The 14,262-nt window shown below is 29.8% G+C and overlaps 1 long non-coding RNA gene across 1 annotated transcript in view; it reads right to left on the reverse strand.

Annotated features, from left to right (window-relative positions):
• LOC145254549 (uncharacterized) overlaps positions 1-14,262 on the reverse strand; it is an 80,700-nt gene that overhangs the window by 13,223 nt on the left and 53,215 nt on the right. The window contains exon 3 of the long non-coding RNA XR_013863767.1: positions 11,514-11,604. This is a non-coding gene — a long non-coding RNA (uncharacterized LOC145254549). The remainder of the gene's footprint in view (positions 1-11,513; positions 11,605-14,262) is intronic.

Below are 14,262 nucleotides of genomic sequence, written 5' to 3' on the forward strand. Positions count from 1 at the left end.
CAGCTGGTAGAAAATGTAAGAACTACATGAAAAATGCCAAAACTCACAAAATGTAAGAACTACAAGAGAAATGCGGAAACTCACAAAAGTGAAATAAATGTTATATACGAAAATATAACTTCGTATATGGCGTTTTCCTTTAGAGGGAAAGTGTTTTATCTTATAGGCCCTTCAAAGTAAAGAGTAACTAGCGGAAGAAGTATGTTTCCTTTTTGTTTGTGCCTCACATAAAAGAGTTTATTCGTCTAGTTAAAAAGACTGCGTCATATTTGCCCCGTTTATAAACTGTGTTAATGTGTCTACATCAGCACACACAAGCACAAAAAAGAACAGACGTTGAACATTATACATGCATCAAAAGTCACATATATATATCCCGTTATATACACACACACACCCTGCTATGTAACATATTAGTTGCGCTGTCATTCACACGTATTTCTCTCTTGTTTTAATTTTCTTATCGTTTTGTTTTTCATGGGGATGGGGCCTCTTACTGGAAGCCAAACCATCACCGCCAATTTCAATCACCACAATCGAGAGAGTTTTTGAAGATTCTAATCATTTCTATGATTGTAATGATTTGTATTGTATTGTATGCACTTGGTTGGCATATTCGACAGTTATTTTGTAATTCTTTTTGATGCGTCCAGTTGTTCTTATAATTACTTCTTAAAATTGAAGTTTCTTTTCATACATTTGCTATTTCGTTATCTTCTCACTCTCAACTCTGTTAAGACCAGCATTGTTAGCAACACTTACTTCAACTACGCTTGCTACTTTCTCTCTCTTGTCCCATATCAGTATATCAGGAATAACAGCTCTGTTTTCAAGATACGTAACTCTCATAATGGATGGTGTCTGACTTATTGCCAACTTTGCTTTCTGTAATATACTCCCACGACTTGCTGCTACACTAGATATTCAGCGTCTTTACAGATTTTCCAGTATGAATATTTACACACTGTGTCGCATTGGAAAATAGCCGTCCCCTCGCCAACAGAACTTTACAACTGGATATCAGGTGACTGTCAATCTTTACTTCTGTGTAGCAGAACTTGCACGTGTGGTTATTACTGAGACCATTTGTATTTTGAAAATTTAATCTTTGGAAGCTGTTATCATTCTCTTCTGATCATAGTGAAGCGATCCGCTTTTCCTCGTATATAGAGCCTTCTTTATATATCCCTGTGATAGTTCAATCAGGAAAAAATTTGCACGTTGTTGGTTGGCCCATTCCTCCAGTTTCTTTTTCATAATTTTTTTCATATTTTTTCTCCCATTTTTCTATGTTGGATTCTGATCTTTGATGCCAGTACACTCGTCAAATCTGTGTGTTTTATATTTGGACTTTTTCCCAGCTTGGATGGAGCACTTGAAACATTTTGCCTAACCAAATTCCATGCCAATATATTTTGAGAAAGTATGTATAATTTTAAAGAGTCGAATTAAGTTAATGTCTGAACTAGTATACAGCTTTAGCTCATCTATGAAAAAGTTATACAAGGGGCGTGCAATAAGTAATGCCACTGACCCACTTCCCATAGGAGTAGAGCAACGAAACTTTGCACAGTTATTAGTCTTTCTCTACATAGGAATCTCCCAGAGTTATACATTTCTCTCATCGTTTGATGCAGCTCTGGAGACCGTTTTTGTAGAACACCCCAGATTGGTTCTCCAACCACGACGTGACTTCAGAAAACAAGGCTGCATCATCTGGGAAACGCTTTCCTTTCAAAAACAACTTTATGGCTGGGAAGAGATGAAAGTCAGAGGGTGCAAGGTCAGGAGAGTAAGGAGGATGGGAGAGGATTTCATAACCACACGCCCATGCTTCTGATCTGGCGACATGCGACTTGTGGACCGGAGTGTTGTCCTGCAGGAGGAGGGTACCTTTGCTGATCTTGCCCCGCCTCTCGATTTTGATAGCTTCCCTTAATTTCTTCAAAAGTGAAACATAATAGGCTTCTGTAATTGTGGTACCCTTGGACAGGAAATCTGTCATCACTACTCCCTCCTGGTCACAGAAGACTGTGAGCATGGCCTTGCCAGTGGAGGGCTGCACCATAGCCTTATTTGCAGGTGGTGAGTCCAAGTGCTTCCACTGCATTGACTGGGCTTTGGTCTCTGGATCATAGTGATGGACGCAGGTTTCATCCTGCGTAATCAGTCTTTTGAAAAAACTTTGACTCATCTTCTTGGCACATCTCCAAATTCATCCTCGAGCACTCGACACGTTCTCGCTTCTGGAATGGTGTGAGCAACCTGGGAATCCACCTGGCAGACACCTTATGCATATGCAAATGGTCATGAATGATAGTTTCCACAGACCCTGTACTAATCTTGACATCTTGGGCAATTTGGCGAATAGTAATGAGCCGATCTTCTAAAATGGCAGCATCAACTTGAAGGACAGATGCCTCATCAATGGCAGAAGGGGGGAGGTACCAAGTCTTGGAGTTGTTTCCACAGACTTTCGGCCATGTTTGAATTCACGATGCCAGCGTTTTACAAGGTCATATGATGGGGCATTATCACTATAAGTTTCTTTCATTTCATCAAAAGTCTCCTGTGGTGTGCGTCGTTTCAAATACAAAAACCGGATTACTGCTCGACATTCAACAGGCTCCATTTCACACCTGACTCAGTTCAAACACCTGTAAAACAGAAACTACAATTAGTTCAGAGCTGTCACATAACCCGTAGAGATATAAATCATAGCACATGCAAAATTTCAGCTAGATCAGACAACTGGAAGTGGGTCAGGGGCATTACTTATTGCACGCCCTCGTGTATGTATATATATATATATATATATATATATATATATAATGTATACACGTACACACTCACTCACACATACACACACACACACACACACACACATATATATATATATATATATATATATATTTATGGCACTGATTCGTGCTATATATATATATTTACGGCATTGATTCGTGGTCTGATGGTTAGCGATGCCGACTGTCATCGCAACGGTTGCAGGTTCGATCTTAGGTTGGGGAAAGGTGTATGTCTAGCCGCACTGATGAGTTGTGATATAACGAAACAGTATTCTATGTGGATGACATTTAAAAAGCCCCCCCCCTGTCTTTGGGTTGAGCACTTTTAAATATATTTTCACCCGACGCATATTTAAGCAATTAAGCGAAGCCCACTATTAATTTGTAAAGAAACTGATGGTTTGAGCACTATTGCGAGGGACGGGTGTGGAGTTAACACACACTCAATGAGAAATATTTACGACACTAATTCGGGACCCATGGTTATTGCTGCTGACTGTCATCGCAATGGTTGTAGGTTCCATCCACGGCCGCATCTTACCGCACTAATACAACGAAACAGTACTGCATGTTGATGACATAAATATATATATTTAAACACACACACACACACGCACACATACACACACACACACACATATATTTATATATATATATATATATATATATATATATATATATATATATATATATATAAACAGTAATCTAAAAATACGTGGACTGCAGTACGACCGCTCATCAGCGTAACTTGACTGTTCTAGCATTCGAACCTTTGACCATATATAATATGGTCGCGTGCCTTAACCGTTACGTCACGAGATCATAGATAACTTTACATGTTATTTTTTGTCTTTTAAACATGTCGACTTTTTATATATATTTTTATATTTTTTATCTATTTCGATTGTCTGGTTGAACTGATGAGGTGTAAGCAGCGAAACGGTACTGTCCGTGGATATATTATTTATGGAGCTAAGGTGTTTGGGCAATGTTTTAACATTGTTAATTCAGACACCGAATAGTAACGGTTATAAACGCCTAATTTTATTTTGAGGGCAATCCTGGGTTATTTGACGTGTTTATTTTCAGAGATTTTAACATTATTTTAAGATGAAACAGGGCCTAATAATTTGGAATTTTTTCGCAAAAACAAGAATCTAAATTTTCAACAACTTTCTACCATTCTATAATGAATTTTCCTCAAATATGTTTTTGATTTTTTCCTCTACTTATTTCTTGCGAAAGTATATGTTCCATTGCAGATTTACATTGTTTTTTTCATTTTTACATATGTTTACTTTGTTTTATGAATTTTATTGAATGCTGCTTGTTGACCCAGTTAAAAGTCTTTCTCAAAACATACGTAAAATAATAATTTTATAAGAACATTTGACTTTTCAACATTTTTGATTCTATGAATACTTAGATCATAAGCTCTTTTGTATAAAGATATCGAGCTTTTTATATGAAATTTCTCATGATAGTACTAAGCGATATTTTATTTTACGAATTTTATTATAACATATAACATTTTATTATAACTATATAAAATTTTATTATAACATGTAAAATTTTATTATAACTATATAAAATTTTATTATTACATGTCAAATTTTATTATAACATATAAAATTTTATTATTACATATAAAATGTTATTATAACGTAAAATTTTATTATAACATATAAAATTTTATTATAATATATAAAATTTTATTATAACATATAAAATTTTATTATAACATATAAAATTTTATTATAACATATAAAATTTTATTATAATATATAAAATTTTATTATAACATATAAAATTTTATTATAACATATAAAATTTTATTATAATATATAAAATTTTATTATAACATATAAAATTTTATTATAACATATAAAATTTTATTATAACATATAAAATTTTATTATAACATATAAAATTTTATTATAATATATAAAATTTTATTATAACATATAAAATTTTATTATAACATATAAAATTTTATTATAACATATAAAATTTTATTATAACATATAAAATTTTATTATAATATATAAAATTTTATTATAACATATAAAATTCTATTATAATATATAAAATTTTATTATAATATATAAAATTCTATTATAACATATAAAATTTTATTATAATATATAAAATTCTATTATAACATATAAAATTTTATTATAACATATAAAATTTTATTATAATATATAAAATTTTATTATAACATATAAAATTCTATTATAATATATAAAATTTTATTATAATATATAAAATTCTATTATAACATATAAAATTTTATTATAATATATAAAATTTTATTATAACATATAAAATTTTATTATAATATATAAAATTTTATTATAACATATAAAATTTTATTATAACATATAAAATTCTATTATAATATATAAAATTTTATTATAATATATAAAATTCTATTATAACATATAAAATTTTATTATAATATATAAAATTTTATTATTACATGTCAAATTTTATTATAACATATAAAATTTTATTATAATATATAAAATGTTATTATAACATGTAAAATTTTATTATAACATATAAAATTTTATTATAACATCTAAAATTTTATTATAACATATAAAATTTTATTATAACATATAAAATTTTATTATAACATATAAAATTTTAGTATAACATATAAAATTTTATTATAACATATAACATTTTATTATAACATATAAAATTTTATTATAACATATAAAATTTTATTATAATATATAAAATTTTATTATAACATATAAAATTTTATTATAACATATAAAATTTTATTATAATATATAAAATTTTATTATAACATATAAAATTTTATTATAACATATAAAATTTTATTATAACATATAAAATTTTATTATAACATATAAAATTTTATTATAACATATAAAATTTTATTATAACATATAAAATTTTATTATAACATATAAAATTTTATTATAACATATAAAATTTTATTATAATATATAAAATTTTATTATAACATATAAAATTTTATTATAACATATAAAATTTTATTATAATATATAAAATTTTATTATAACATATAAAATTTTATTATAACATATAAAATTTTATTATAACATATAAAATTTTATTATAACATATAAAATTTTATTATAATATATAAAATTTTATTATACATATAAAATTTTATTATAACATATAAAATTTTATTATAACATATAAAATTTTATTATAATATATAAAATTTTATTATAACATATAAAATTTTATTATAACTATATAAATGCTTTTTATATGTTTTTACTCTTCTCTCTATCCATCGATTTCTCTGTCTTTCTGTCTATATATAAGAAATGGCAAAAATAGACCATGAAAATAAAAAGTAATACGTTACAATATCTATTAATCCATGAAATTTAAAATAATAAAATTATAATAATGAAAACTTCACACCTGGGATGGCTTGTACTTCATTGTGAATTGAATACAGTTTCAATAATTATTTGATTTTTCAAATTTTAACGAAGTTTTTCTTTTGTACATGAATTGTTTATGCTTGGATTCTAAATTATTCGTTTAGCTTCACAGATTGCTGTCTCATAAATTAATTTATTGATTAACTAGCTAGGCTACATGACGTTGCTCGGGACCATATAAACAATGAGAAAATTGAAGTTGATTTTGAATATAATTGTTATTCTTTGGAGAAAGGAATTTTTAATGTGTATGTATCATTTGCTATTTCGAGCAAAAGAATATTTTACCTACCCGAGGACGGCTATTACACATATGAAATAATTGTACCTTCCCTAGGACAGGTAATTTACGGTATGTAGATGAAATAAATACCTTTTTGAGACGGGTAATTTACAACACATATTTAAAAATATGTTCACCTACCTTCGGACGGGTAATTTATGTACATATATGAAACACTTCAACATTCTCCCGACAGGTATTGTACAACATATACAAAATAATTTCTCTTTCTACCAAGGCTACCATGATTTTAAGAAAATTGAAATCATTTTAGAAGATGGATCATTAGGATCTCTAAATTAATACATAAATACATTGTGTTGGTTAATGAGTTCGCAACCCTTTTCCTCACTATCGGCACTATTATTGTAAAATAAATTGTCATTTTTGGAAGATGTCTTAGCAGGATTCTAAATTTAATGCATAAATACATTGACAAAATTAATTGATTAGACAACCCTTGCTTCATTATCAAATTCTACATTACTGTTTCATTTTTTCACCACTACCGACAATCAAAATCTTTTGGAAAAAAGACGTCATTTTCAGAAGATTACTCAGCCGGCTTTACAAACAAATAAACAAATATGTTGAGAAGCTAAGTGATTAGACAACCCTTGCTTCACTACAAAATTCCACATTACTGTGTTCTTTTCCTCCCTACTACTAACACCATCATTTTAAATGAAATGATTTCATTTCTTGACCATAACTCAGCAGGTTTTTCAAATAATTACATAAAGGCATTAATGCGAATGATCATTAGGCAACTTTTACTTTACCACAATTTTCAATATAAATATAGTTCTTCCCCCCTTACTACCACAACCGCCAACAACACATTAGTAAGAGAAACGATGTACTTTTCGGAATATGATTCCATAGTTATTCCATATATTTGGAATATGACATTGTGAGAGATTGCACGATCCCAAAATGGACATTATTCTCTCCAGCCTCACGTCAAAACTGAAGGTTTGTTAATTCATAGAGAACTCCAGAGCACGTTAAAAAGCAACATAATTATGTGTCTTTCTACTCACCACTACAACTGTGACGTCATTCCCAGAAGTTAAAATTGAAAATTCAGAAATATATTGTTCATCACCTACAGAAACTGATAAATTGTCTGGCTTATTATTTCATTACAAACAGACCAATCAATTAACTTACATTGCATTTTTTTTTATAAATTCTTGGATATGTTACTTATTTCGACAATCATTTTTCATAATTTTAACCCACATTATCGCCCCCCCCTCTTATGAAAAATACTAAAATTGATGTATTGTCTTGGTTGATTATTTCATTATAAACACACTAATCAATTAACTCACATTTCATCATTTTTCATAATTCTTGTATATGCTACTAAGTTCGACAATCATTTTTCATAATTTTAATCGACATTATCGCACCCCCCTCACGAAAATAATAACTTTAATATATAGTCTGGGCCGATTTATTCATTACAAACGCATAATCAATCAATTTACATTTCATCATTTTTCATAATTCTTATATATATTACTAATTTCGACAATCACGACAATCATTTTTTATAATTTTAACCAATATTATGACCCCCCTTACGAAAATAATAACTTTGATATATTATCTGGGTTGTTTATTTCATTACAAACACACCAATCGATTTATTGTTAATAATTATTGGATATGTTACTAATTTCGACAATCATTTTTGATATTTGTAATCAATGTTGTCGCCTACTCCTTACTGAAATAATAACTTTGATGTATTGTCTGGGTCGATTATTTCATTACAAACAGACATATCAATTAACTCACATTTCATCATTTTTCATAATTGTTACTAATTTCGATAATGATTTTTCGTAATTTTAACCCACATTCTAGCCATCCCTTACGAAAATCACAACTTTGATATATTGTCTATGCCGATTATTTCATTACAAACACACCAATCAATTAACTCACATTTCACCATTTTTCATAATTCTTGGATGTGTTACTAATTTAGGTAATTATTTTTTATAATTGTAACATACATTATCGCTTTACCCTTTACGAAAAAAATAACTTTGATATATTGTCTGGGCCGATTATTTTGTTACAAACGCACCAATCAATGAATTAACATTTTATGATTTTTCATAATTCTTGGATATGTTACTAATTTCAACAATCATTTTTCATAATTATAACCTACATTTTCACCCGCCTCCCTTACAAAAATAATAACTTTGATATATTGTCTGAGTTATTTATTTCATTAAAAACACATCAATCGATTTATTCACATTTCATCATTTTTCATGATTCTTGGATATGTTACTAATTTCGAAAAACATTTTTCATAATAGTAACCCACATTATCGCAACCCCCTTGCGGAAATAATAACTTTTATATATTGTCTGTGTCGATTATTTCGTTAAAAAATACCAATCAACTCACATTTATTCATTTTTCATAATTCTTGGATATGTTACTCATTTTGACAATCATTTTTTATAATTGTAACCAACATAATGCCCCTATCCTTGCGAAAATAATAACTCTGATATTTTGTCTGGGTTTATTATTTCATTACGAACACACCAATCGATTAATTCATATTTCATCATTTTTCATAATTCTTGGATATGTTACTAATTTCGACAATCGATTTTTTAATAATTTTAACCCACATTTGGACCCCCCCTTACGAAAATAATAACTTTGATATATTGTCTAGGTCGATTATTTCGTAAAAAATACCAATCAATTAACTCACATTTCATCATTTTTCATAATTCTTGGATATGTTACTCATTTTGACAATCATTTTTTATAATTGTAACCAACATAATGCCCCCATCCTTGCGAAAATAATAACTCTGATATTTTGTCTGGGCTTATTATTTCATTACGAACACACCAATCGATTAATTCACATTTCATCATTTTCATGATTCTTGGATATGTTACTAATTTCGACAGTCGCTTTTTTAAAATAATTTTAACCCACATTTAACCCGCCCCCTTACGAAAATAATAACTTTGAGGTATTGTCTGCGCCGATTATTTCATTAAAAAAACACCAATCAATTAACTCACATTTCATCAATTTTCATAATTCTTGGATATGTTACTAATTTAGACAATCATTTTTCATAATTTCACCCACATTATCGCCTCCCCTTTACGAAAATAACAACTATGTCATAAGCTCTGTTAAAAATATACATGAAATAAAGTAATGTTTAAATCATAAACTGTTTCAACCATTTCCGGCACTGACTTCTTATCCTCCACCACACTGTTATAAATATACATTAAATAAATTAATGTCTAAAATTAATATGTAAAATGTTGCAGTTATTTCCGGGACCAACTCTGTAAGCCCCACGCCACTGTTAAAAATATGAATGAAATATAGTAATGTTTAACTTGAAACGGTTTCGGCCATTTCCTGGACTGATTTTATATCCCCCACCTCACTGTTTTAAAAACATACAGGAAATAATGTAATGTGTAAATCGTAGACTGTTTCAGCTTTTAATATTACATAAAGTAATTTTGAGATCGTAAACTACTTCAGCCGTTTCCGGGCCTGACTCCGTATTCCTACTCCTTTTAAAATATATATAAAATAAACTATTTTTGAGATCATAAACTGCTGCTTCAGCCATTACCGGGGCTTACTCCATATTCCCCTCCCCACCTCTTAAAATATATGCTGTGTCGGTTATTTTGTATTTTTTATTTTTGGAGGAGGTAATGCCTGGTAGAAAATTATATTACGCTTACTTGGCCTTTTGGCTAAGATCAAAGTGTAGTATCTGTCCTGACATAGCATTTCAGCGAAATCATCAACTGGGTCCCTCTCCATAAACAGAAAAAGTGGTGGTAATGCTTGGAAGAATGAACAGGCACTAATTCACCACACCCCAACCTCACCTAAAAAAAAAAAAAAAAAAGTTTGGTAATCCCTGGCAGCCTCCAGAGTACTTTTTAAAGCAACATAATCGTGCTTGTCCCCCCCCATCATCCACACATGACGTCACTTCCGGAAAATTACTCAGCAGGTTTTCGAAATACATGATTTTATTATTGTTTGTATTTTTTAAATATGCGTACTACACTGTAGAAGCACCTTATTTAAAATTCATGCTACTCAAAAAATAAATATTTCAAAGTGCAGTTATTAATTAGGCAACACTTGCTTCACAAAAAACTAATCAAGAAATTGGATTGAGAAACGGATCCTAATGTTAACTAATACTAAAGATACTAGAGATAATACATGTCAGTTTCTTATTTAATAAATTGTTAGGTGAAAGTACAGAATAATTTAAATAATACCGTCCCCTTCCCATATTAAGAATGTCTTTCTAAATAATAACGTTATTATTTCAGCACTGTTCTTATTCCGTGTATCATCCCCCCTCCTCTGTCTTAAAATAATGTATAAAATTAAGTAAATATGAGATCGTAAAAAAGATTAATAGGTTTGTTTTCATATTTACAAATTTCAAACCGCGAGTAAAATGTACGCCTGATTTCGTTTTTTTTTTTTTTTTTAAATACAAAACCATAAAAAAAATGAGTTAGTTTAATTAGTTAGAATTGAAATTAAAAAGAACCGAGCGTTCCAGCCTGAGAAAAAAAAAAAAAAAAACGAAAGAACGCGCATGCGCACAAAAACAAAATGTCACCTAATGCGTAATGAACATTTTACATGTAAATTTGCCGATGTGTGTATGCGATATACAGGCATGTAAGCAATGATATTATTCGCTATAAACCACCATTGGTGCATGAGTATTATTTCCTGAGAATTTCAGTGCTATGTGACCAGTAGTTTAAGAGATTATCTGTTAGATAGTTACACACACATACGTCTACTGTTTTATTTATATAGATGAATTATTTGATTTTAATTTGAATCTATTGAAAATGCATTTCATTTTTCGCAAAAAAAAGTAGTGCGTACTACGTACCAGATTTCTGTAAATGTCTGCTCGGAACTGCACCACACCTGATATAAAACGATGGAATATGCCAAACGACGCCGTGCAAATCTTAAAATCACTAGAAAACAGATGATAGCAACATTCATTTCATACGAATTACAACAAAAAAATGGAAAAACAACACAATAAAATATAAAAACAAATTACCATAAGTTTATGAATTAATAATGTTTAATTTTTGCGTGCAAACAAGTAAAACAGTTTTCTTATGTGATTAAAAAATAATTTAGGGGAAGACCAGGGTTAGGGTTTGGGTTAAGGCTTAAGGTAAGAGCCTAGTTTAGTTTATGTAATCGGTAACAATATGTCTTGAGCCTATCGAACATTCTCTTCTTCAGATGTTTTGTTGTCATGTCCAACACCTCATTTCAGATGTTTTTGTTATGCCCTACACCCTATTTGAGATGTTTTTTGTAATGTCAAACACCTCATTTCAAATGTTTTTTGTAATGTCCAACACCTCATTTCAAATGTTTTTTGTAATGTCCAACACCTCATTTCAGATGTTTTTTGTAATGTCCAACACCTCATTTCAGATGTTTTTTGTAATGTCCAACACCTCATTTCAGATGTTTTTTGTAATGTCCAACACCTTATTTCAGATGTTTTTTGTAATGTCCAACACCTCATTTCAGATGTTTTTTGTCATGTCCTACACCTCATTTCAGATGTTTTTGTTATGCCCTACACCCTATTTGAGATGTTTTTTGTAATGTCCTACACCTCATTTCAGATGTTTTTGTTATGCCCTACACCCTATTTGAGATGTTTTTTGTAATGTCAAACACCTCATTTCAAATGTTTTTTGTAATGTCCAACACCTCATTTCAAATGTTTTTTGTAATGTCCAACACCTCGTTTCAGATGTTTTTTGTAATGTCCAACACCTCATTTCAGATGTTTTTTGTAATGTCCAACACCTTATTTCAGATGTTTTTTGTAATGTCCAACACCTTATTTCAGATGTTTTTTGTAATGTCCAACACCTCATTTCAGATGTTTTTTGTAATGTCCAACACCTCATTTCAGATGTTTTTTGTCATGTCCTACACCTCATTTAAGATGTTTATGTTATGCCCTACACCCTATTTGAGATGTTTTTTGTAATGTCCTACACCTCATTTCAGATGTTTTGTTATGCCCTACACCCTATTTGAGATGTTTTTTGTAATGTCCAACACCTCATTTCAAATGTTTTTTGTAATGTCCAACACCTCATTTCAAATGTTTTTTGTAATGTCCAACACCTCATTTCAGATGTTTTTTGTAATGTCCAACACCTCATTTCAGATGTTTTTTGTAATGTCCAACACCTCATTTCAGATGTTTTTTGTAATGTCCAACACCTTATTTCAGATGTTTTTTGTAATGTCCAACACCTCATTTCAGATGTTTTTTGTAATGTCCAACACCTCATTTCAGATGTTTTTTGTAATGTCCTACACCTCATTTCAGATGTTTTTGTTATGCCCTACACCCTATTTGAGATGTTTTTTGTAATGTACTACACCTCATTTCAGATGTTTTTGTTATGCCCTACACCCTATTTGAGATGTTTTTTGTAATGTCCAACACCTCATTTCAAATGTTTTTTGTAATGTCCAACACCTCATTTCAGATGTTTTTTGTAATGTCCAACACCTCATTTCAGATGTTTTTTGTAATGTCCAACACCTCATTTCAGATGTTTTTTGTAATGTCCAACACCTTATTTCAGATGTTTTTTGTAATGTCCAACACCTCATTTCAGATGTTTTTTGTCATGTCCTACACCTCATTTCAGATGTTTTTGTTATGCCCTACACCCTATTTGAGATGTTTTTTGTAATGTCCTACACCTCATTTCAGATGTTTTTGTTATGCCCTACACCCTATTTGAGATGTTTTTTGTAATGTCCAACACCTCATTTCAAATGTTTTTTGTAATGTCCAACACCTCATTTCAAATGTTTTTTGTAATGTCCAACACCTCATTTCAAATGTTTTTTGTAATGTCCAACACCTCATTTCAGATGTTTTTTGTAATGTCCAACACCTCATTTCAGATGTTTTTTGTAATGTCCAACACCTTATTTCAGATGTTTTTTGTAATGTCCAACACCTAATTTCAGATGTTTTTTGTAATGTCCAACACCTCATTTCAGATGTTTTTTGTCATGTCCTACACCTCATTTCAGATGTTTTTGTTATGCCCTACACCCTATTTGAGATGTTTTTTGTAATGTCCTACACCTCATTTCAGATGTTTTTGTTATGCCCTACACCCTATTTGAGATGTTTTTTGTAATGTCCAACACCTCATTTCAAATGTTTTTTGTAATGTCCAACACCTCATTTCAAATGTTTTTTGTAATGTCCAACACCTCATTTCAGATGTTTTTTGTAATGTCCAACACCTCATTTCAGATGTTTTTTGTAATGTCCAACACCTCATTTCAGATGTTTTTTGTAATGTCCAACACCTTATTTCAGATGTTTTTTGTAATGTCCAACACCTCATTTCAGATGTTTTTTGTAATGTCCAACACCTCATTTCAGATGTTTTTTGTCATGTCCTACACCTCATTTCAGATGTTTTTGTTATGCCCTACACCCTATTTGAGATGTTTTTTGTAATGTCCTACACCTCATTTCAGATGTTTTTGTTATGCCCTACACCCTATTTGAGATGTTTTTTGTAATGTCCAACACCTCATTTCAAATGTTTTTTGTAATG

Source organism: Euprymna scolopes, chromosome 30 (assembly GCF_053919585.1).
Source record: "Euprymna scolopes isolate OS-2025 chromosome 30, ASM5391958v1, whole genome shotgun sequence".
Lineage (NCBI taxonomy): Eukaryota > Metazoa > Mollusca > Cephalopoda > Sepiida > Sepiolidae > Euprymna > Euprymna scolopes.